Source organism: Heteronotia binoei, chromosome 6 (genome assembly GCF_032191835.1).
Source record: "Heteronotia binoei isolate CCM8104 ecotype False Entrance Well chromosome 6, APGP_CSIRO_Hbin_v1, whole genome shotgun sequence".
In the NCBI taxonomy this organism is placed as follows: domain Eukaryota; kingdom Metazoa; phylum Chordata; class Lepidosauria; order Squamata; family Gekkonidae; genus Heteronotia; species Heteronotia binoei.
In genome coordinates this window covers 147,168,929-147,194,951 of record NC_083228.1, presented here as the reverse complement: position 1 = coordinate 147,194,951, position 26,023 = coordinate 147,168,929, and the positions used below count along the sequence as shown (strand labels likewise).

The 26,023-nt window shown below is 46.3% G+C and overlaps 1 pseudogene; it reads left to right on the top strand.

Moving 5' to 3' along the window:
• The first annotated feature begins 1,132 nt into the window (after positions 1-1,132).
• LOC132574422 (zinc finger protein 14-like) lies at positions 1,133-24,227 on the top strand (annotated as a pseudogene).
• Positions 24,228-26,023: the final 1,796 nt, after the last annotated feature.

The following is a 26,023-nucleotide window of genomic DNA, read 5'->3' as shown; positions in this document are numbered from 1 at the left end:
TGCTTGTCTTACAGATCTGTCCCCTTTATATCGGTTGAGATTTTAGGCTATAATCTTGATCATGGTTTCATCCTTCCAGAAGAATTTTTATTCTTGAATTTCTTTCATCCCTCATATAAGAATGATCTCTCTCTCTCTCTCTCTCCCCCCCCCCCCCCCCTAAGAAGAAAGGATAAGAGAGACTTTTGTGGAGAAAGGCAGTGGTATTACATCTGAAGAAAAGCTGGAGAGTTTCTCAAGGGGATTCCAAAAACATATTTCCTTCCCAAATGAGTTAGCTGAGAGTGAGTATCCTTCATGGTTATGTCAAGGGAATAGGTAAGGAATAGCAATGAGTTTTTTAAATTCACTTCTGAGCAACATTTGGCTTGGTACAATCATACAGCCTGCTGGATAAGGAGGAAGGGAGGCCTTCATGGAACTGAGATTTGGAAGGTTATGGCCTGTCTGGAAAAGGTCAGTTTTAGCAAAACTGTGAACATGCTCATCATTTGCTGTGAACATGCTCATCATTTAAATAAACTTTATTTGAATTACATCAAAGAGGTGGACTGAGGGATTGCTGCACAGAATCTGACTGAAGAGCCCTCTGCTGACAGGCAGGTATTGCATGACACAGCTGAGATGAGTCTAGAGTGTGTTGGGGGTGGAGGGGGATTGGCATTGCAAGCTCAGATTGCAAGCTCTTGAGGGGATGAGGTATCCTTAAATACTAGACATTCTGGTGGGAGGAGGTTAAGATCAGGGAAACTGGAGGAAGCTGAAGAGCCATCAGTCCTTTCCATCTGCAGTCACAGAGATGTTTTGGACCTTACCTGCCCTCCCAGGTGCTAAAGGAATCTCTCTCTTTATTCCAGCAGAGGATTACCAGATAAATGAGGAGGGTGAAGAACTTCTCCAGCACTTGCCAGATCAGGTTCAAGAGTTGAAAGAAAACAAGAGAAATCGACGCAGACCTAAGAGAAAGGAAGGCAGCTGTATGGTTGAAAAGAGAGAAGGAAAAAGGATTCATGTACATTTTCCAAAGCAGAGAATAATTAAGGCATGTGCATCCATTCAGTATAGGAAGTACTTCAAAAATAAATCACAGCTCCTTGTGCACCAAAGCGTACACAGAGGCAAGAAACATCAACAAATGCACACAGGAGAAAAACCTTTTGAATGCTCAGAGTGTGGAAAGAGATTCAGTCGTAGTGGCGCTCTTCAACAGCATCAAAGAACCCACACAGGGGAAAAACCTTTTGAATGCTCACAGTGTGGGAAGAAATTCAGTCACAGTGGCACTCTTCAACAACATCAAAGGACTCACACAGGGGAGAAACCTTTTGAATGCTCACAGTGTGGAAAGAGATTCAGTTGGAGTGGCCAGTTTCAACTGCATCAGAGAACCCACACAGGGGAGAAACCTTTTGAATGCTCACAGTGTGGAAAGAGATTCAGTCGGAGTGGCAATCTTCGATGGCATCAGAGAACCCACACAGGAGAGAAACCTTTTGAATGCTCACAGTGTGGAAAGAGATTCAGTCGGAGTAGCACTCTTCAATGGCATCAGAGAACCCACACAGGGGAGAAACCTTTTGAATGCTCACAGTGTGGGAAGAGATTCAGTCAGAGTGGCAGTCTTCAACTGCATCAGAGAACCCACACAGGGGAAAAACCTTTTGAATGTTCAGAGTGTGGAAGGAGATTCAGTCGGAGGGGTACTCTTCAACAGCATCAAAGAACCCACTCAGGGGTGAAACCTTTTGAATGCTCACAGTGTCGAAAGAGATTCAGTCACGGTCGCAATCTTCGATGGCATCAGAGAACCCACACAGGAGAGAAACCTTTTGAATGCTCACAGTGTGGGAAGAAATTCAGTCACAGTGTAAATCTTCAACGGCATCAGAGAACCCACACAGGGGAGAAACCTTTTGCATGCTCACCATGTGGAAAGAGATTCAGTCACAGTGGCACTCTTCAACAACATCAAAGGACCCACACAGGGGAGAAAGCTTTTGAATGCCCACAGTGTGGACAGATATTCAGTCACAGTGGCACGCTTCAACAACATCGAAGGACCCACACAGGGGAGAAACCTTTTGAATGCTCACAGTGTGGAAAGAGATTCAGGCAGAGTGGCGCTCTTCAACAACATCAAAGGACCCACACAGGGGAGAAACCTTTTGAATGCTCACAGTGTGGAAAGAGATTCAGTCAGAGTGGCGCTCTTCAAAAACATCAAAGGACCCACACAGGGGAGAAACCTTTTGAATGCTCAGAGTGTGGAAAGAGATTCAGTCAGAGTGGCCACCTTCAACAGCATCAGAGAACCCACACAGGGCAGAAACCTTTTGAATGCTCAGAGTGTGGGAAGAGATTCAGTCGGAGTGGCCATCTTCAACTGCATCAGAGAACCCACACAGGGGAGAAACCTTTTGAATGCTCAGAGTGTGGGAAGAGATTCACTGAAGGTGGCAGTCTTCGACGGCATCAAAGAACCCACACAGGGGAGAAATATTTTGAATGTTCAGACTGTGGAAGGAAATTCAGTCAGAGGGCTTATCTTCAGCTGCATAAAAGAACCCACACAGGGGAGAAACCTTTTGAATGCTCAGAGTGTGGAAAGAGATTCAGTCAGAGTAGCCATCTTCATCTGCATCAGAGAACCCACACAGGGGAGAAACCTTTTGAATGCTCACACTGTGGGAAGAGGTTCAGTCACAGTGGCACTCTTCAAAAACATCAAAGGACCCACACAGGGGAGAAACCTTTTGAATGCTCACAGTGTGGAAAGAGATTCAGTCACAGTTGCTCTCTTCAAAAACATCAAAGGACCCACACAGGGGAGAAACCTTTTGAATGCTCAGAGTGTGGAAAGAGATTCAGTCACAGTGGTGATCTTCGAAAGCATCAGAGAACCCACACAGGGGAGAAACCTTTTGAATGCCCAGAGTGTGGGAAGAGATTCAGTCGGAGTGGCCATCTTCAACTGCATCAGAGAACCCACACAGGGTAGAAACCTTTTGAATGCTCAGCGTGTGGGAAGAGATTCAGTGAAGGTGGCACTCTTTGACAGCATCAGAGAACCCACACAGGAGAAAAACCTTTTGAAGGCTCACAGTGTGGAAAGAGATTCAGTCACAGTGGCACTCTTCGATGGCATCAGAGAACCCACACAGGAGAAAAACCTTTTGAATGTCCACAGTGTGGAAAGAGATTCAGTCAGAGTGGCACTCTTCAAGAACATCAAAGGACCCACACAGGGAAAAAGCCTTTTTGAATGCTCAGAGTGTGGAAAGTGATTCAGTTGACATGGCCATCTTTGACAGCATGAAAGAATCACACAAGGAGAAACCATGTAATGCCTTAGCCCATTAAAAGAGCTCTTCTAGAAAGTGTGACTATACACAGAAATTTTACCCTAAGCCAGGAAGAAATGTTAGAAATGCTCCGACTATGGCAGGAGCTTTAGCAATGTTTTAAGCCGCATGTTTTAAGCCCCCCCCCCCCCATATACATCCCACTATCCCACATGGTGTTAAAGGGACACCTCATGGTCCAACTTCAATAATGATCCTGATTTGGCTATAGATTAGGATTTACTTTGGGCCCCAGATTTGGAGTTCTTCGGGGAAATTTCTTTTTGCCGAATAGAATGAATTATAGGCTATTTCTCAGTTCTTAATACCTAGCATATTATGTACTGTTTTTGTAAATTGTTTATGCATCGAATTGTATAAACTGGATCTTTGTATTTAGATTTATGTTTTTATGACTTTTCTTCCCTATGCTCCCTTTGTATTGGATTAGATTTAATTTTTTAAAAAGCATTGCTTGAACAGTCCCTGACTTCTCTGGGCTAATTTTTCACTCCCTTTGATTTTCTACCTAGCTTTCTTTTGGCTGACAAGGTGTCTGAACAACCACAACAAAATTGTATACCTCTGGAACCAGAGAGCAGATTTTCTGGGCCAGGTTGATGCTTAAAAGGCACCTTGAATCTCTTCCTTCATTTGAAAACAAATAGTCATGGAAATGGTTCTTTTATTTGCTTCTGTGCCCGGTAGCTAGTAAAAGGTTAAGAAGCAGACAAGACAATGTGCAGTTCCTAGAGAGGATACAGCAAGGAGGGGAGAAACACTGAAGTCCTCAACGTCCTCCTTGTGGGATCTGACTTTGCTTGCAGGAGAGCTGGAGGACGGGGCCTTGAGAAGCCGGATTGGGGGGGAGTGCCTGGATGGGGAAAGAGTGTTGGGGGCGCTGGGTGGAAAAGCTGCCTCAGACTGGGCAGCTCTGCAAGGGGTTCCACATGATGAACAAGGAGGGTGGGAAATGATCCAGATGTGCATAATTTGCAGAAAGCCAGGTGAGTGGGAGCCTTCCCATCTTCCTCAGGCAGGCCATTGCAGAAGGCGGGGCCACAACAGAGAAGGCATGTGTGTGGTGAGTTGTTGATTTTGCCCATTGGCAGGTGGCACCTAGTGGAGGTCCTACTCAGATGACCCTGGAGAGGTGAGAAAAGGGAGCAGACAATGAGGTACAAAAGGGACAGCTTACACAAGGCTCCCCTTTCATATAGTCAGCGCTGCCAACCTCCAGGTGATGCAGGAAAAAGGCAAATATACCTCCTCGAAAAACCAGCTTTGATAATAATACAAAACGTATGTGCTTTATAAATATAGAACAAAATTTCAAAATAAGGTGAAATCGATCACAAAAATAGAACACTGACCAAAGTCAAAGTCTCATAGCTGACAAATTAATGCCAAATTTTCAAATGAAAAGTCCAGGCTATGGCAAAGGTTGGTTCTTAAACAGAGCCCCGAGCTCCAATTCTTCTCAGTAGATGTTGAAGTAGTTCAGTGCAGCAAGGCATATATGGAACGTGACAGGGTTGCACTTGATGCCCTGTTTCACTGTTCTACAAGCTTTACAATGCCATTATGCAATTTGCAATGAGAGCAAGGCTTCAGAATTCTTAGCAATGGTCTTCCTTTATAAAATTTATCAAATATTGTTTAAGTCGTTCTGCCAGAATTCTTGTAAATATTTTGTAGTCGTTATTCAAAAGTGAAATTGGTCTGTAGTTTTTCACATTTGTGACATCTCTATCTTCTTTAGGTATCAAGGAAATAACGGCTTCTTTCCATGTATTTGGTACATTCCCTTTTGTTCTTATTACATTCATCAACTTCTGCAATTTTGGTATTAATTCATCCTTAAAAGTTTTAAAACATTTAGCTGTATATCCATCTGGCCCGGGAGCTTTCTCATTTTTCATCGCGTTGATTGCTGCTTCAATTTCTATTTTTTCAATTGGGTCGTTCAAGACTTTTCTCATATTTTCCGTTAGGGGCTCAATTTTTAATTTTTGTAGATATTCATCTACCTTCTCTCTCTTTACTTCAACACCTTTAAACAGCTTGGCATAGTACTTAAAAATTCTCTTTTTATTCCCTCTTGAGTAACTACTTCTCTTCCATCTATCACAATTCTACTAATTATTTTGTTTTCTCTCTTTTTCTTCAATTGCCACGCCAAATACTTTCCCGTCTTATTTGCCCCTTCAAATGATTTCTGCTGAAGCCTTTTCAGATTCCATTCCACTTCTTTGTTTAACAAATGTCTCAATTGAGTTTGTAATATTGAAATTTCCCTTAGAATTTTCTTTTCCCTGGTCTTTTTCTCAGCTCCCCTTCTTTTTTCTTTATTTCATTTTGAATGTCCAATAATTGTTTTTCTTTTTTCCTTTTGTCTTTGTTGTTCAGAGTAATCAACAACCCTCTCATTACTGCTTTATAAGCATCCCAGACCATCTGAAAATCAATATCTTCTTTATCATTCACTTGGAAAAAGTCCTTAGTTTCTTTTTCTAGAAATGTCACTATTTCTTTGCTCTGTAGCAAATCTTCATTCAGTCTCCATCTCCTCAATTTTTTAGACAATTTTGTAATCCACATTATTGGGTTATGATCAGCCCCAATTTTAGGTAAAATCTCTATCTTCCTTGTTATGAGACCTAAGTCTCTAGTTCCCCACAGCATGTCAATTCTGGAAAAAGTCTTATGTCTTGCAGAAAAAAAAGTATAGTCCCGCACTTCAGGATTAAACTTCCTCCATATATCTTCTAAATTTTCTTGTTTGACTAATTCGAAGAAAGACTTCGGCAGTTTCCCTTCTTTCCCATCATTTTTTCCCCCTCCAGATCTATCCAATGAGTTCTCGACTGTTCCATTAAGATCTCCCATTAAGAGTATTTGATCATAAGTCAACTCATCCAACTGTTGTGTAATGTCTTTTAAAAAAGCATCCTTTGCACCATTAGGCGCATATAGTCCCAATAACGTTTTTTTCCCACTTAATATTATCTCAACTGCTACAAATCTTCCATCTTTATCTTTAAATACTAACTTTGGCTCCAATTCTTGTTTAATATAGAAAACTACTCCCCTTTTCTTCTGTTCAGCTAATGAAAAAAATTCCGTTCCCAATTGTTTGTTCCATAAAAATTTATAATCCTTTTGTTTAATGTGTACTTTTTGCAAACAAATTATATTACAATTTTGCTTCTTGAGCCAATGAAATGTTGCCCTTCTTTTTTGTGGTGAATTTAGTCCATTAACGTTCCAAGACAATAATTTGTAATCCATCATGGTGCAAATTCTTTATTTTCTTCAAAAAAATCTACTCAACTCCTGAGCATTTGTAATTTTAACTCTCTTCCCCTGAAGTTCAAAGCTCAAACCTTCGGGTATTATCCATCTGACCTCGTGCCATTGTCTTTCAGTTTTTCTGTTTTCAGGGAGGGAAGGTGGCTCAGTGGTAGAGCATCTGCTTGGGAAGCAGAAGGGCCCAGGTTCAATCCCTGGCATCTCCAAAAAAGGGTCCAGGCAAATAGGTGTGAAAAACCTCAGCTTGAGACCCTGGAGAGCCGCTGCCAGTCTGAGAAGACAATACTGACTTTGATGGACCAAGTGTCTGATTCAGTATAAGGCAGCTTCATATGTTCATATGTTCTGTCAACTTTTTGTATGTCCTCCTGTCGTTTATCACTTGTCTTGGCAGCTCCTTCATGATTCTCACTTTACTGCCTCCCACTATCAGTGACTTTTTATAGTTTTTGTTCATGATCCTTCCCACGATTTCCTTTGTCATATATCTTATAACAACATCTCTTGGTAAATTGTTTTTCTTGGCAAAAAGTGAATTAACTCTGTACATGTGATCATACATGTTTTTGGTCTCATCAGGGTCTTCTTCTAAAAATTCTGGAATTATTTTTATTATATATCCTTTCAAATCACCATTCTCTGCTTCAGGTACTCCTTTCAGACATATCTGAGTTTCCATTAATTTACAGTCGTGGATTGTCGCTTTTTCTTGAATTTTCAACAAGATGGTATCATGTACTTTTACTTTCTCTTCCACCCCCTGCACTTTCTTAGCTGTTTCCTTAGTTTTTTTTTTAGATCATCCACTTCTTTTTTAATCTCTGTGATAATTTCTTCCTTTGATTCATCTATCATTCTCCTAACTCCTTTCATTATTCTGGCTTCCATGGCATCCAATTGGTCCTGCAATTTCTCTAATGAAAGAGCCCTTTGTCGGGTCTGCTTGGGTTCAGACATTTAGGCAAAAAACAAAGGGATAGAAACAATAAAAAATAATAAAAATACCAAAAAATTTGGTCTCACAAATTACAAGTTTAACTACCAAATTCAAAAGATCTGAATTTACTCTTTTAGTTAAACTTTATTCTATCTTCCTCTGAGCTTCCTAGGCCAAGATATACATTTTAAATTTTTTTTACAGCTTTAAAAAATGATGAAATTTTTGACCTCACCAATTTGCAATCTGACAGGTTCAATAGAGTAGGACTTGCCCTTTCCAGCAAGCCCAATTTTGCTGGTTTCTGAGCCCCCAAAGTCAAGATATTTCTCAAAGAAGTCTCTAAAATTTCCAAAATGGCTGTGTTTTTTTACTCCTCCTTTTTTTTTAAAAAAAATTCTTTTAAAATCACCCTAGGAGCCCACAAATAATGTAGCCAATAGTTCTTGTCTTCTTACCCTTTTTCCAATTGATTCTGACAATTTTTAATGTCCCAGATTCTTTTAAGAACGATGTTTTGGATTTAGCCTCCCAGCAATGGCTGCCGATGTTTCTCTATGGTATAGAGTAGGCTTTTTTCTTTACTGCTTCCTGCCTCTGTCACCATCAACTCTCATGAAGATCTCACGATACTTGACGTACTTCCTGTCTTGCTCAGAAGTGCTGCAGGTCTGTTCCAATGTGACGCAGTTGCTTTTATTTCAAAACCACAGACAGACTAAACAATGAATTCCTTTTCACTTTTTAGCAGTTTTTAGCACTGTCCTTTATATTTAAACAATCCAGACTTCACCCCTTCCTTCTTCTTCTTGCGAGCTTTCTATTTTTCTTTTTCCCACCTTTTAATTTTGTCCCTTTAAGCTATAAATAGCTCCGGAATGAAAAGAAAACTTCTGTACCTTTTCTTCCAATTATCCAAGTTTCCACTGGTCTTTCAAAGCTTTAATTGTTTAGAAATGTCCAAGAAGGTTAGGATCCTGACGAGCTTATATCAAATCAATGACTCTGAGAACTTTTGCAGACGTTGACTATGCAGACTCCACGAGACCCCTCAAAGCCTCAAAGAAGACCCTCTCCAGGGCTTCCTTTCAGCCAAGGTAAATCTCTTTTCAAATTTTCCGTGCAAGTCTTGGACCTTTCTCTCACTGAGAAAGGTAGGCAGTAGGCATTAATTTGCCTTCTACTACCCCGAACAAAAGTTCCAGCCTGCTCCCGTTATGAGAGGCAGCTCAGCTCGGCATTTTCCTTTCCCCGGAAGTCGGGGAAAGGAAGATTAAGCTGGTTTTCTTCCCAAAAGACAAATAAGAGACAATATTAGAACTGTTGTAAATATTGTAGAATATTATGAAAGACATCCAGAAAAAGAAGTAGCATTATTCTTTGCGGATGCAGAGAAAGCATTTGACAATTTAAACTGGGACTTTATGTTTGCAGTAATGGATAAGATGGAGCTTGGAGAAAGCTTTATAAGAATGATAAAAGCAATATATTCTGAACAAAGGGCAAGGTTGTGTGTTAATGCAGATCTTACAGACAAAATGAAAATCAGCAAAGGTACTAGACAAGGTTGCTTGCTTTCACCATTGTTGTTCATAATGACTCTTGAAATTTTACTGATGCAGATTCAAGAAGAAAAAGATCTAGAAGGATTACAAATAAAAGGATATACCTACAAGTACAGAGCATTTGCTGATGACATAATCTTTATAAATGAAAACCCCATACAAGTTACACCTTTGTTATTAATGAAAATACAAGAGTTTGGGGAGTTGGCGGGACTTTATATAAATAAAGAAAAATCTAAAATTTTGTGCAAGAATATGCAGATAAATAGACAACAAGAATTACAAAGACTAACGGGCTGTGAAGTTACTTCTAAGGTAAAGTACCTAGGGGTAGAGATAACAATGAAAAATATTGATTTGTTTAAGAATAATTATGAGAAGTTATGGCGTAGAATAGAGGAAGATGTGCTAAAATGGAACAAGCTCAATTTGTCATTGCTGGGCAGAATAGCTGCAATAAAAATGAATATTCTACCAAGGATAATGTATCTGTTTCAAACTATTCCCATTGTGAAAGATGCTAAACAGTTCGATAAATGGCGAAGGAAAATTTCAGAATTTGTGTGGGCTGGGAAGAAACCAAGGATTAAAATGAAAACCTTGACAGATGCAAAAGAGAGAGGTGGATTCCAATTACCAGATTTGAAATTGTATCATGAAGCAGTTTGTCTAGTATGGATGAAAGAATGGATAACGTTAAATAAAAAACTTTTAGTGTTGGAAGGCCATGGAAAAAAATTTGGCTGGCATGCATACTTATATTACGGAAAAAAGATGGATGGCCTTTTCTCTCACCATTATATAAGAAGTAATCTACTAAATGTATGGATAAAGTATAAGAAATATGGTGATGAGAGGAGACCTTTGTGGATAGTTCCAGCTGAAGTGATAAAGATAACGGCTAAAACAGCCAAAGAAAAATGGCTATCATACAATCAGCTACTAAAAACACAAAGTGGAAAAATAGAACTGAAAACTGCAGAAGAACTGAGTTACAAATATGATTGGTTTCAAATGCAACAAATAAAAATTTTGGTGGAGAATGATATCAAAATTGAAGGAATAAGGAAAGAGCAAACAGAAATGGAAAGAGTTCTGCTTGGAGATAATGAGAAATTAATTTCAAAAGCATACAAATTACTCTTACAATGGTCTACAGAAGATGAAGTAGTGAAATCTCAAATGATAAAATGGGCAATTAATGTAAATAAAGAAATAAAGATGGAATCTAGGGAATATTTGTGGAAGAATTCTATGAAACTTGCAACATGTCAAAGTATTAAAGAAAACTGTTTTAAGATGATGTATAGATGGTATATGACTCCAAAAAAATTAGCAAAGATGAACAACAAGATGCCAGATAGGTGTTGGAAATGTAAAAAGCACGAAGGTTCTTTCTACCATATGTGGTGGACTTGTGAAAGGGCTAAAATGTTTTGGCAAATGATTCAGCAAGAGATTTCTAAGATTTTGGGATATAAATTCAATAAAGTGGCAGAGACTTTTCTGCTGGGATTACAAATGGAAAAATTTCCCAAAGAAGACAGAACTTTAATATGGTACTTGCTCTCAGCTGCTAGGACATTGTATGCGCAGCTGTGGAAGCAAGAAAAAATACCAGAGAAATGGGATTGGAATACAAAAGTTATGTCATGGACTGAAATGGACAAACTAACAAGAAAATTAAGAGACTATGATTTGGAACTTTTTAAGTTGGAGTGGAAGAAGTTCAGAAGATACGTAGAAAAAGAGTGAAAAAAAAAAGGACATTGGACAATCTTTGATAATGATTAAGGTTTTTAAAATAAGAATATAACTTTTGTGTTTTTTTAACATTTAAGGGTACCTTTAATATTTGTTTCCTTTAAGTAAATAACACTGGCGGGGGTCAAGTAACGGGGGGAGGGGTGGGGGAAAAGTAAGATATGGGGTAGAAAGTTTTTTCTTTTTCTTTAAGTTTTTATAAGTTGTAGATATAGTTTTACTACCATATGTTACTAATAAAAATTGTTTATTTCAAAACAAAAAAGAATTCTCAGCAATGGCAACCCTTAGCCATCTTTCCACCCCGGTAATATCTCCAAGGAGGTAAACATCAAACCGTTAAAGCATTAAAATTACATTCAAGGTGATGTATACACATAAGATAATTTTGTAAAAATTCAGTAAAAATGTATGAATACACAAAACACCAAAACCAGGGAGGAAAGCCAGTAACTGTGAGCGGGGGATGAAGTTTCAGCGGGTGAGCCTCCATCCATCCCAGAACTTTGAGGTGGTCTTATGTCCTTGCCTGAAGCATTAGGGACTTTGTGAGCTTCTCCATCCGTGAGAACCAGGGTTGGCCAGGCTGCCTGGGGCCACCTAGAGGGGGCTTCCTGTGGGTGGGAGCAGGGTGGGGTCTCACTGTATGTAATCAGGCCACGGCCTGGGGCTTGCAAGCCAGTTTTACTTGGATATAGTTATGCTGAATGACTGAGTAAAAGCTGCTGGTCACTACTCTGGGAGCCCTCGTTCTTCCCCACGGAACCCAGTATTGAACACTTCCTCCCTCCAAAAAACCCCTGTCCTCCTCAAACTCCACCCCTGAAATCTCCAGCAATCCCCTAACCCAGAGTTGGCAACCCTACCTGGTTGACTTGCATGCAGGCTGGTTCAAGGCATGTTGTCCCCCCAAGCCAGGGAAGCCCGTTGCCTCCTGGGAGCCTGGGCTGCAGGAAGCGAAGCAGTGCCCGGGGAGGAGGCCTGTCCAGGGTTGCCATGGAAATAATGACTCCCTGCTCAGTCTGCTAAAATGGCTCCTCCCGAGCGGTTGTTTTCCCTCCTCTCTCTGTTGGTTTCTTCCCTCCTTGTTTAAGAGAAGCTTGAATTTGCCTAAAAAGCTTGATGGGTCACCTGTTAGTGCCCTTCCTGGGGTATGGGGCAGGGTGCTTGGGAAGGTGAAGAGGGCTATTTGGGGCTCTCCACTGTAAGGGTAAAGAGAGCCCCCCCCCCCTCAAATGCAGCCTGTGCTTGTAAGCATCAGTGCCCCACTGGGAGGCTTGGTGAAAAAGACAACCAGAACACCCCTGTGAAGTAGGCCAGTCTGCATGTTCCAAAACCCACTCATGGAGAGGAATTTTTAAAATAAAAATCTGCCTTTGCCAATCCTGTTCAGCACATCACCTGTGACTTTTCCAGTCCACTTCCGGCCTTCGAGGAAAGGAGACGGTGCTCCAAATGGCAGTTGGGAGACCAGGAAGCCCCAGACACAAAGACTTCCCTGCGAAGGACGCAGGAGATCAGCTCCTGTTGCCCTCTGGCCCATTCGGTCAAGTAATGAGGTGGCCTTGTCAGTCTTATAGACAGGAATCACTTTGGGAGTGGGGGGGAAAACCCACGGGGGGGGGGGGCTCAGCAACAGAGACTCTGATTTGCCCGCAGAAGAGCCCCAGTCCAGTCGCCAGTTTAAAAGGTCAGGAACATGCAAGAGAGCAGCTGCCAGTCACAACGATGGGCACTTGAGAGATGAATGGTCCTTCAGCATGAGGCAGAGTGCCCCTTCCTCCTTCCACGGCCCAGAGGCTCATGGCTCAGTGGTAGCAGAGCATGCCTGGTCCAATCCCTGGGATCTCCAGTTAAACAGACCTAGCAGTGGGTGATGCGAAAGACCTCGGCCTGAGACCCTGCAGAGCTGCTGCCGGTCTGAGCAGACAACACTGGCTGTGATGGGCCCCAGGGCTGGGCGGCTGCCTGAGAGCATTGAGGACTAGCACCGTCTGTAGGCTGAAAGGAAAGCTGGGATTCAGGGAGCGGGGGCTGTGGCTCAGGGGCAGAGCATCCGTTTGGCGTGCAGAAGGTCTCCTGTCCAACCTCCAATTCAAAGACCAGGGGAAGAAGTGATGTGAAGGACTCCTGGATGGAGATGGGGATGGGGTGGGGGTCTGATTTGGTGCAAGGCACTTCCAAGAATGTGGAAGGCAGTTCCCAGAATGCAAGGGGAAGACAGCTGCCGGGCTGCCTGCCTAGGGTGACCATAATGTCTGAAGGCCAGCCAGGGACACATTGGGGGGGGGGAGGTAGGGGTGTGCGCGCGCGAATCGCGCGCCGCCGGAAACAGGAAGTGACGTCACTTCCGGTGACGTCGCCTCCAGTGACAGCATGCCACCACAAGAAACAGGAAGTGACATCACTTCCTGTGACATCATTTCCCCGCGTCACCTGCCGGAAATGGGAAGTGACATCACTTCCTGTGACATCATTTTCCCCCAAATGACATCATTTCCCCCAAATGCCACTGCCGGAAACAGGAAGTGACTTCACAGCACTTCCTGTGACATCCCCAAAAATCCCCCAAATATCACCGCCGGAAACAATTTTGTTCTGAAATCCTGTATATACTTCATCAGTATATGGGATAAGGCACTTTCTCAACTGTGCTGCATAATGCAGCCTATTTATTTTGTCCTGTTTGCTCTGTTGGCTCTATCTGCGCCACCTTCATCACTTTCGTGGTGTGGATCTCCCCAGTGGGGTGGTCTCCCTGTTTCTGATAGCCCTGCGCCCCCTCTTTCATTTGATATGTGTCCCGTGCGGGTGCCACCCTCCCGCCGGGAGATGCCGCAAAATGAGCCCCCTTGAGGCTTATGGCGGCAGGGCTCGGGGGAGGCTGTACCAGAAGGCGGGGGCCACAACAGAGAAGGCTCATGTGTGGCCAGTGGCTGATTTTGCCCATTGGCAGGGTGGCCCCTAGAGGAGGCCCTGCTCAGATGAAGCTGGAGAGGTGGGGAAAGGGAGCAGACAATGAGGGACAGTTTGCCCATGCCATCCCTCCGTACAGTCAGGGTTGCCAAACTCCAGGTGGGACTGACAGACAAGCTGCTGAAACACTGGGAGCGCATGATTTTGACAATGGTGAATCACCTTGAATTCAGTGATATCTGCAAACTGGCAGAAGCGCTGAAGGACCACTCCGGCTGGATGTTGTGCATCGTGGCAGAATGGTGAGAATTTACAGGTCAGAATTTGTGTGGCCTGGAGAGGGACTAAAATCATCCCGTTTGTGTGTATTCAGTGCACATGGATTCAGCTTTGATTTGGAGTGAAACAGGAACGGATCTACATGATTTTTGAGGGGGGGAGCAAATTAAAAAATGACACCCCCTTATGGGCCATTCTATCTTATGGTCCCATAGAATACAATGGGCTCCATACCCAATTTGGCGCCCTCCCCCCTGTTGGCACCCGGGGCAAGCCCCCCCCCTCTGCCCCCCTCCCCTAGATCCAGCCCTGGAGTGAAATAAAATATTGCAGTATTTGAAGTGTTTAGTGTGTTGTGATTTTATAGCAGTACACAGTGTTTTGTTTGTGATTGTTCAGCCTCACCTGTGTTATTCCCGGTTTGCTTACAAAATAGTAAGTAAGTAAGTAAAATTTTATTTGTATCCCGCCCTCCCCGCCTAGGCAGGCTCAGGGCGGCTAACAACATCTCATACATATACAGTAATAAATATAAAAACTTTAAATTTAACGATAAAAACTATAAACATCATTTAAAAACCAGTTAATGTATTTAAAATTCATATAATTTGAATTGATCTGGCAGCAATGGTGGCGTTCTGACGCTAGTTTCTGCCAGTTTGAATAGTTCCAGGATGACATAGGTCCTTAGACAGGACTGTGTTGGGGGTCCTTAATTAACAACAATTCAGCAGTCGATATATGCTCGTTTAAAGAGGGTAGTCTTGCAGGCCCTGCGGAACTGATCAAGGTTCCGCAGGGCCCGCACCTCCTCAGGAAGCTGATTCCATAGGGCAGGGGCCGCGATTGAAAAGGCCCGTGCTCGGGTATTCTGAAGCTTGATCTCTTTCGGCCCAGGGATAGTCATTTTATTTTTCCCAGCTGACCTCAGTGCCCTCTGGGGTTCATATGGGGAGAGACGGTCCTCGGCCATACAAGGCTTTAAAGGTAATGACCAACACTTTGTACTGGACCCGGTATGTAATTGGCAGCCAGTGCAGTCCACGCAGCCCCAGCTGTATGTGCTCCCATCTCGGGAGTCCCAACAGCCTGGCTGCCACGTTCTGCACTAGCTGCAACCTCCGGGTCCGGCACAAAGGTAGCCCCAAGTAGAGGGCATTACAGTAGTCCAATCTTGGACTGCTGTAATGGGACCAGAGAGCCCTCTTGGCTGCCCCCAAACCAGAATTAAGAAGGACAGCTGCCACTGAAACATAGGCCTTTCTAACTTCCTGAAAGTTTTGACCACCCGTGAATTAACTGAGTCCAATTACATGATGACAGAAGGGACTCCCACTCCACTGTAAGGGTAAAGAGACACCCCACCCCCACCCCGGGCAGCCTGTGCTTGTACGCATCAGTGCCCCGCTAGGAGACTTGTTAAAAACAAAAACCAGAACAACCCTGTGAAGTAGGCCAGTCTATATGTTCAACACCCACCTATGGAAAAGATTTTTTTAAAATAAAAGATTTCCACCCCTGCCCATCCTGTTCAGCACATCAGCTGTGACTTTCCCAGCCCACTTCCTGCCTTGGAGGAAAGGAGATGGTGCTTCGAACTGCAGTGGGGAGACCAGAACACCCCTGTGAACACTCACATGCATAGAAGCCACAAAGACTTCCCTGCGAAGGACGCAGGTCAGCTCCTGTTGCCCTCTGGCCCATTCGGTCGAGTAAGGGAGCAGCCTTGTAAATCTCATATATAGGAATTACTTTGGGGGTGGGGGAGAGAAACGCAGAGGGGGCAGTGTGCGTGGGGGGAGCTCAGCAACAGAGACTCTGATTTGCCTGCAGAAGAGCCCTAGTTTAAAAGGTCGGGTATATGCAGGAGAGTGACTGCCAGTCAGAACGATGGGTGCTCTTGAGAGATGAAGGGTCCTTCAGCATGCGGCAGAGCGCCCCTTCCTCTTTCCACAGCCCAGAGGCTCATGGCTCAGTGGTAGCAGAGCATGCCTGGTTCAATCCTGGCACCTCCAGTTAAACAGACCAGGCAGTGGGTGATGAGAAAGACCCCGGACTGAGACCCTGGAGAGCTGCTGCCGGTCTGAGCAGACAACACTGGCTGTGATGGGGCCCAAGGCTGGGCGGCTGACTGGGAGCACTGAGGACTAGCACCGTCTGTAGGCTGAAAGGAAAGCTGGGATTAGGGGAGCCGGGGCTGTGGCTCAGTGACAGAGCATCCGCTTGGCATGCAGAAGGTCTCCTGTCCAGACTGGGGGGAGGAAGTGATGGGAAAGACTCGTGAGGTCCTGGGAAGGCCCTGCCAATCTGAGTGGACAATACTGCCCTGGATGGACGGGAGGGGGAGGGGGACCCTCTGATTTGGTGCCAGGCAGCTCCACAGGCGGGGATGCACAGGAAGTGCAGGGGGCTTCCGGAATTCCCAGAAGAATGCCTGGGGAAACACTTTGCAGGCTTCCTGCCTGCGATTCTAGGCGCGCGTGTGTTGCTCGAGGGGGCGTCCCGGAGTGCAGAGCTGCGGATTCACCCTCCTCCCTTCCTCTGTCGGCGGTGCGAGGCGGCCCCTCCCAGACCGTCGCCTGCCAGGAGGCTCCGAGGCCCGCGGGCTGCAAGGCTGAGCTCTCCCCGCCCCCCGAAGGTAGCGCACCGGCTTCAGGGCTTTGCAAGCCGCCCGAAGCAGCGGGGAGGGAGCCCCGCCGGGAAGGAGCCGCGAAGGGCCGCAGCCCGGGCCGAGGTCTCTGCGGGAACCCCGGGGGGGGGTGGGGAGGGGGCGCCTCTCCCTTGCCACGCGCGGGCCCCCGAGGGGAAGGACGCCCCTTAGACGGGCAAGCCCCGCTGCTGCTGCTGCTGCTGCTCCGGGAGGGGGAAGCCAGAAAGAGGCGCTGCAGCCTTAACGGGGCGTCGGGGGAGCAGCAGAAGGAGGAGAAGCGCCCGTCGAAGGCAGCCCCGGCCCCGCTCCGCCTTCCCCAGCAGCGCCCCGACGGGGAGAGCTGCGCCTGCACTGGCCGGCGGGGACGGAGCAGAGGAAAGCGGGGAGGCGGCCAGGGAGGGGCCCCGCCTTTGGGACACGGGAGAAGGAGGGGGCCGGCTACGGAGACCCCCTTCCCTCCCCCCCCCAGCCTGCTGCTGCAGGGAAAGCTCGCCCCGGAGCGCTCCAGGGGGAGCGGAGTTGGGGGCAGGAGGAAGCAGGCTGGGGGGGGGGGGGAGACGTCTAGACCGGAGGGGGCCTCCTCCCGCCTACAACCCCCCCCCCAGCCGCCCCCCGCCTGGAGGGAAGGAGAGAGAGAGGCGGGTGGGGGGGACTGCAGCTGCTTCTTCCAGAGAGGGTCGCTGGTGCCCTCTTCCCCCCTCCTCCCGCGTGGAAACCAATTCCCATTGGCCAGGGTACAATAGAAATTAATCCACGGGTAAATGGGGGGCTGTTTGTTTGTTTTTTAAGGTAGAGGCGCCAAATTTGCAGCACAGCATTGGATGCCCCTCCTCAAAATACCCTCCAAGTTTCAAAAAGATTCAATGGGGGGGTTCAATTCTGTGAGCCCCAAAAGAAAGTGCCCCTATTCGTTATTATTTGCTGTGGAGGGAAGGCATTTATAAGGCGTGCTGTCCCTTTAAATGTTATGGACTCCCCCTAGCTTTTGAAACAGGTACTTTTGCCTAATACATCAGGTCTATTGAAGAGATATAGACAATGACTCACGGGTCCTTTTGGGGCTCCCATTTAACTTAAGAATCAGCCCCTTGGACAGACTGAACCCATGGAATGAGAGTCTAGGCTTGTAACATCCTTAAAGACCCAAACAGAGACAGTTAACTTTTCCAAAGTACAAAGCAGGCATATCCAACACAGCTTGGTATGTCATATAACAAAATTATGTTAAACTGGGTCTACAAACCACAAGAAGCACTTTAGTTCTGGTCCAGTAGGGCAATTCTCATTCGCTTCCCTTGTGGCATGTGACTGTCTCTGTATCTCTTTACAGTCAAGTGACTAAAGGCATCTCTATCTGGTCGGAGGTGACCCAAGAGAAGGGGAGGGAGATGGAAGAGCAGGACCCAGAAGGAGCTGCAGCTGGCAAGACAGCAAGCAAAGGCCCCCCTCCCACCCAAGCTGGGAGTGGTGGTGAAGGCTGGGAAAGCCCCATGCCAGGGACACCTTCTCAAATCACGGAGATCTCAGAGGTGCATGGCCAACACTTCCGGCAGTTCCAGTACCGTGAGGCTGATGGGCCCCGAGAGGTTTGCAGCCGGCTCCATCGACTCTGCACCCACTGGCTGAAGCCAGAGAGGAACTCCAAGAAGCAGATGGTGGACCTGGTGATCCTGGAGAGGTTCCTAGCCCTCCTGCCCCAGGAAATGCAGCGCTGGGTCAGGGAATGTGGGCCGGAGACCAGTTCCCAGGCGGTGGCCTTGGCCGAAGGCTTCCTCCTGAGTCAGGCCAAGGAGAAGAGGCAGGCAGAGCAGGTGAGGGGGTTTCCTCCAGCTGTGTCCAATTCAAGCAAGGATATTGGAGCTAATTCTAAAGTTTCCCTGAGAGATATTTGTCCAAGTGTTAATTATTCAAATGGGAGATTTAACAGCCTCCTTCAGCAGCCTCCTCTGCTAGAAAATTTCTTCTCCTTCCAGACAACTGGGTCTGCTGATGGAAGAGTGCAGAGTCTGGGAGTGGGGCAGGATCCGTTGCTTGGTCTCTTCTCCGTTCCCTCTCTTCCCCTTCTCACTCGCTGCTCTTTCAGATGTGGGGACCATCCATGGAGAGAGACGCTCCATTCCCCGAGGCAGAACGAGGTTCCTTGGAGGAAGGGCAGAGGGCGCAGGCCCAGGAGGGTGCCCAAGATGCCCTCTCTTGGGGTAAGGACTCCTTTTGCCTGTTTACAATTGGGGCACCCCATGAATGTTATGGGTGGAGAGTTCAGGTCTGGAAAAGAATTCAGTACTTCTGCACATAACAGAGAGCACTGAATGTCCATTCACCGTGAATCTTGTCAAAGAGGATTAGACAATTAATAGAGGGCAATTTCTCCCATTAATTAGAACATTCATGCCTCACCTTCCTTCCATAAGAGGAACTCAGGGGGGCTCAAAAAAGAAAACTAAAGTTAGACAAACCTGGGCAGAGCTATTCAACCTGGGGAATTCAGGGAGCCTCTGCCTTCTGGGGCAGCAGAGCACTGAAAACCAGTTTGTAGAGGGCGAATAACCATGGGAAAATTCAGCTTCTGTGCCTTCTTATAGGGACACCTGGCGGGCTGCTGTGGGAAATCGGGTGCTGCAGGAGGGATGATCGGCTGTCGCCTCAAACCCCAGGAGATTTGGGGGAGGGCCTTGGGGTGAAGCTTGGCACGGATGCTACTCTAGATTCTCCAAAAGCGCTCAAATGAGTTTGGATTTTGGGCTGAATGCGAGGGTGACATATCATGTGACATCATTTCCGCCCCCAGTCCAGACTGAAGAGCCCAGCTGGCAGGAAAATGGAATCCCTGGATGTTTTGTCACATCTGGCAGGGACTCTGTGACCTTTGGAACTGCAGAGTTCACAGGGAACTTTTTCACGTCTCACAGAAGTCTCAAATATGTTGGCAGCATTTATCACCCCCTGAGGCTCATGGGAGCTTCTCTTCTGCCTCTGCCAGAATTTAGTAAAGGGATGTGTGGAGTGTACACAGGGCAAGGTTTCAAACTCCTGGGAAGGGAGTGTGTGAAGCGAGATACAAACAAGCAACTGGAAGAGGAAGTCACAACAAACTCCCTTCCTCCTTCCTAACAGGCAGTGGAGAGATGCTGTTGAGTCATTCCAGAGGTGTGGAAACAGCTGCTTCACCTCCAGTCCAGGTAGAGGAAATGAGCAGGGGTCAGCCTGGGTTCCCCCCTCCTTTCTCAGGGGGTCTTTTGCTCCTGCAGTTTCGAGAGTGGTTCAGGTGGGAGAGGCTCTGAATACCACTCCCTCGACCTGTGCCAAGACATACATCCTGTTCCATCCCAGACTGCTCCCTTCCAGGTTGCAGTCTCTGCCTGGCATCATCCCTGATGAGGGAATCTGCTTTTTCTTCCAGTGCCCCTTTTCCTTTGAGGAGGTGTCTGTCTGTTTCACCCCAGCAGAATGGGACCTGCTGGATCTGGGCCAGAAAACCCTCTACAGGGAAGTCATGCAGGAGAACTATTGGAGCGTCATCTCTCTGGGTAAGGAGGATCTCCCACAAGTGCCAAAGGTGTGAATTGCTCCACATGGGATGATGCATGAATCAAACCATTGAACAGCAATGCATCATTTTGAGACCTCTCCAGGTACTTGCCGAGGGGCAGCTGAGACCAGTGTTGTGGCCATCACCCGAGCCAGAGGAGGTGTCCTGGCCAGAGGCAAAGGTGGGGATGAGAGACTGTAGCAGGCACAGGCAGGTGTAGCAGGCACAGGCAGGCAAGGCAGACATGTTCAGGTGCTCACACAAATTCCAGAGTCCAGACTCAGAAGTCCACAAGCCAAGATGCACAAGCCAAAGGGTCATCCACAAGCCAGAGAGTCACAAAACTGAAGATAAAATCCATAGGCAGTCCAAGGTCACACAAAGAATGCAGACTCAGGAGTTGTGGTGGCAGAGTCTAGCAGGAAGAGTTATTGTTTCCACAGCAGGTCATGTAGCAGGCACAAGCCGGCAAACAAGACATGTTCAAGTGCTCACACAGATTCCAGAGTTTAGTCTTAGAAGTCCATGAACCAAAAAGTGCACGAGCCCAAGGGTCATTACCTGAAGGGGTAAACCAGAGAATGTAGCCCAGAGGTCCAAGGGTCCTACACAAGCCAGAGAGTCCCAAAGCTGAAGTTAAAATCCAAAGCCAGTCCAAGGTCACACAAAGAAAGCAGGGTCAGGAGTTGTGGTTGCAGAGTTTAGCAGGATTACTTGGTGCTTCCACATCATTCAGGCTCCCAGCATAAGTGTTCCAACTATAGCCCAAATTAGGGGTGTGAATCATGCAGCCTGGGGCCAAATCAGGCCCCCGGAGGGACCCTATCATGCCCCCAAGCAATTGGTTCTCATCTGCTTCCATCTCCCTCTCTCTAGCTTCCTTCTGCATCACAGCTTGCTTTGCAAGGCTTGCTCAATCGAACAGGAGCTACAGAGCAAAGTCTCTATTTTCTCCTTTGGTTGAGGCCCCTCCCTTGGAGAGGAAGGGGGGAGAGCTTGCTTTGCCGGGGTTTCTCAGTTGCACAGCAGAGCTACTGAGCCAAACCTCTCTTCCTTCTATTGGCTGAGACTCCCCCCCCCCCTTCCGGCCCCCTGGGGAAGGAAGCTACCTAATCTTAAATAGGTACACACACGGCCCAGCCCGACATTGCTCAACCCAACAAGGTCTCATTTATGTCAGATCCGGCCCTCATAACAAATGAGTTAGACACCCCTGGCCTAAATTATTCTACAAAAAAAATCACAATGAAGCCAGAAAATATCAAAGCACACCAGCACGGCACAAGCATAAAGTTTGCCTGGCATCCCTCTAGTTTATACTGCTATTTTACTTTCTGCCTCTCTAGAGTCAGGTGGTCCAAATCACCCAATCAAGGGTCCTCCCTGGTGGAACTTTCCAGAGGTTGTCAGCACCCTCCCCATCCCCCTTCCCTCTTGGTAACACAATGGGACACAGGTTCTCAATTACCACAGTCCCCACTCTGCCTTGAAAAAGATAAGGATGTGAACTGCAGGGAGAGTCAAATCATGGAGCAGGCCACTTAATAATCACGTTAAGCCTTGAGGGGAACTAGGGTGCCTTGCCTCACAGATGTGCCCCCCTTATAGTTGTTGGGATTGTGGGCTATGATCTCTACTATGGTTCATCCTTCCAGAAGAATTTGTACTTTTGAATTTCTTTCTTTCCCCATTGAAGAATGATTTCTCTCTCTCCCCCTCCTCCCCTAAAAGAAGACGGAAGTATAAGAGAGTCTTTGGTGGAGAAAGACAGCATCGCATCTGAAGAAAGGCTGGCGAGTTTCTCCAGGGGATCCCAAGAACATGAACTGGCTGAGAGTGAGTGTCCTTCACGGATATGTCAAGGAAACAGGCAAGGAATAGCCATGGGGGGGGTTATTCACTTCTGAGCAATGCTTGGTTTGGTACAACTGCTGGGTAAGGAGAGAGGGAGTGTCAGGCGATAGTTCATTGGACCCCCAAAATAATGAAGCCTTGATTATTTGAAACAAAGTTGCATTTATTGATAAATCCAAAGCTTCCAGCCAAGAGAGAAGTTGAGACTGATAACGAATAGTTACAGCTAAGCATATTTGAAACTAGTACATCAAAGCGTTTCTCTTTCTGTTGTGTTCCCATAATAATGCTACACCAAGGTGATAGAATTCACACAGGTTCTTTATCTTCATCCGTTTGTGGTTTACTTTCCCCCAGGCATGGTCTTGCTAAAGGGAAACTAGTACAAGGGAACTTTCTACTTCAAAGCGTACTTGCAATTCTTTGTAGTGCAAAAGAACAAGGAGGGAGAGGAAGGGAACTTTGTCTGCTGTTAGAGGGGATATCTTATTAGTAGGTTTAGAATATATGCATTGGTTAGTTAGTTATACTTATCAATAATACTTTAAGACATTATATCATATAGTAATTGAACAGCGCCTGACAGGGAGGCCTTCTGGGAACTAAGATGTGAAGGGGCATGGCCTGTCTAGAAGAGCTCAGTGCTCAACATTTACATAAACCTTATTTGAATCAGATCAAAGAGGTGGTCTGAGGGATTGCTGCACAGAATCCGACAGAAGAGCCCTCTGCTGACAGGTTGGTGTTGGCTGGCAGCTGAGATGAGCCTGGAGTTTGGGGGTGGGGTGTGAATTGGCATTACAAGCTCAGCCGTGGCTCTTGAGGGGATGCGATATCCTTAAATACTAGACCAGGAGTGGCCAAACTGCGGCTCGGGAGCCAGATGTGGCACTTTCATACATATTCTGTGGCTCTCCAAGTCCCCACTGCCCGATTGGTCAGCTTGGAGAAGGCATTTGTCTCTTTACATCACTTCTCCAAGGTAAGCTAGCCAGCAGCTTGGAGAAAGCATTTAAAGTTGCTTTATTTCCAACCCTCCCTCCCTCCCTCCTTCCTTCCTTCCTTCCTTCCTTCCTTCCTTCCTTCCTTCCTTCCTTCCTTCCTTCCTTCCTTCCTTCCTTCCTTCCTTCCTTCCTTCCTTCCTTCCTTCCTTCCTTCCTTCCTTCCTTCCTTCCTGTCTTCCAGCTCGCAAAGAGCTGACATTTATTCGATGTAGCACTTACATTAAGCAAGTTTGGCCACCCCAGTACTAGACATTCTGGGGAAACGTGGAAGGTGGTTAAGATCAGGGAAGCTGAAGAGCCATCCATCTTTTCCGCCTGCAGTTTGATACATCCTTTGGACCTTACCTGCCCTCCAAAGTGTTAAAGGGATCTTTCTCTTTATTCCAGCAGAGGATGATCAGAGAAATGAGGAATGTGAGGAATATGAGCAGCAGCTGCCAGATCAAGTTCAAGACTTGAAAGAAAGCAATAGAAATCGAGGCAGATGTCAGAGAAAGGAAGGCTGCTGTCTCGACAAGAAGAGAGAAGGAAAAAGGTTTAATGTACATCTTCCAGAGCAGAGAATAATTAAGACATTTACATCCACTCAGTGTGTCAAGTACTTCAAAAACATATCACAGCTCCTTGTGCACCAAAAAGTACACAGAGGCAAGAAAACTTTGGAATGCTCAGAGTGTGGGAAGAGATTCAGTCGGAGTGACCTTCTTAAACTGCATCAGAGAACCCACACAGGGGAGAAACCTTTTCAGTGTTCAGAGTGTGGGAAGAGATTCAGTCGGAGTGGCCATCTTCAACGGCATCAGAGAACCCACACAGGGGAGAAGCCTTTTGAATGCTCAGAATGTGGGAAGAGATTCAGTCGAAGTGGCACTCTAAAACTTCATCAGAGAACCCACACAGGGGAAAAACCTTTTGAATGCTCAGGGTGTGGAAAGAGATTCCGTCAGAGTAGCCATCTTCAACAGCATCGAAGAACCCAAACAGGGGAGAAGCCTTTTGAATGCTCAGAATGTGGGAAGAGATTCAGTCGAAGTGACCATCTTCATCAGCATCAGAGAACCCACACAGGGGAGAAACCTTTTAAATTTTCAGTGTGTGGAAAGAGATTCAGTGAAGGTGGCATCAAAGAACTCACACAGGGGAGCAACATTTTGAATGCTCACAGTGTGGAAAGTGATTCAAAATCAGGACGAGGCAGCCCTCATTGCGGCCCCCAAACCAGAATTAAGAAGGAAAGCTGCCACTGAACATGGGCCTTCCTAGCTTCCTTAAAGATTTACCTGAGGCCAATTACCTGATGACAGAAGGGACTGCCCCTCCACTGAAAGGATGAGAGCCCCCACCCACCCCCATGCAGCCTGTGCTTGTAAGCATCAGTGAGGCTTGGTGAAAAAAACAACCAGAACAACCCTGTGAAGTAGGCCAGTCTGCATGTTCAACACCCAGTTGTGGAGAGGATTTTTTAAAATAAAAAATTTCTGCCCTTGCCAATCCTGTTCACCACATCAGGTGTGACTTTCCCGGCCCACTTCCTGCCTTGGAGGAAAGCAGACGGTGCTTCGAACTGCAGAGGGGGGACCAGGAAGCCCCAGACACAAAGACTTCCCTGCAAAGGAGGCAGGAGATCAGCTCCTGTTGCCCTCTGGCCCATTCGGTTGAGGAATGAGGGGGCCTGGTAAATCTTATAAATAGGAATCGCTTTGGGGGTGGGGGAGAAAAACCCAACGGGGAGGGGGCCTCAGCAACAGAGAGTCTTACTTGCCTATATACTTGCCTACTAGGAATAAAACTTCCATATTTATTCCTAGTGGTAACTCGCAAGGACTTGTGGGATGCACCTGTCATTTCTTCCTCCCATCTGTCATTTCATATTTCCCTTTCCCAACAGACCTCATAGCACTGTCCTCTTTCATCCAACCTTCTTTCCTTTCCGTGTTATTCTGAAGCAGTGGGTCAACGTTTGAGTCTAGAGGCACCTTCAAGACCAACCAAGTTTTATTCCGCCTGTAAGGTTCTGTGTGCATGTACACCTCTGAAATGTCTGCACACACTTAAGCCTCTAATGTTGTTGGTTTTCAAGGTGCCACGGGGCTCAAACACTGTTGCCCTGTGCATTGGTCTTCCCTCAAAATCAATTCAGAAACTCCTGTTGGGGCAGAACACTGCAGCTCTGCTGTTATCGCACTTTGCGAACTGAGATGGAGCATGCATATGATTCCCATTCCATAGTTTCCCCACTGGCTGCCCATCGGTTAGTTATTTGGCTCAGTTTAATGTGTTGGCTATTATATAGAAAGCCTTGGGCACTTGTATTTGCCAGACCGCCTCTCCCCCTCTGTGCCACCGCAAGAGCTCCGCTCCTCTGGTGAGGTCTTCCGCAGGTGTCAGCCTGCAAGTGGGCAGATTCAGCAACCACCGATACGCCTGTTGGGGTGCAGCCTGCTTGAGGTCAGGATCTTTTGCAAAACTGACTGGATCGAGAGAGCTTTTCTACCAAGGCAAGAGACCTGCACTGTACAAAATGACTCACAAAGTTACTTGGAGAAATTATTAGGGACTGTGGAGTCTGCTACTGTGTTTAACTTGGTGGAAGAAGGATCCTACAATATTAATCTTGTATCATTCATTGTGTCATGTTAAAACCTACACTTCGCTTCAGCTCTGATGTTAGATTTCTGATTGGTTCTAACTCTATTGTCTTGTGTACTGAATGCCCTTTCTTGTTGATTGTTATGGCTCACATCTGTGACCCTTTAAAAGAGGCCTGCCGTTCAAAAGCCCCCGACAGATAAGCAGACCTCCTGAAGCATCACTTGGATGGTCCTGGACTCCTTCGGGCTAATTTTTCACTCCCTTTGTCTTCCTGCCAAGC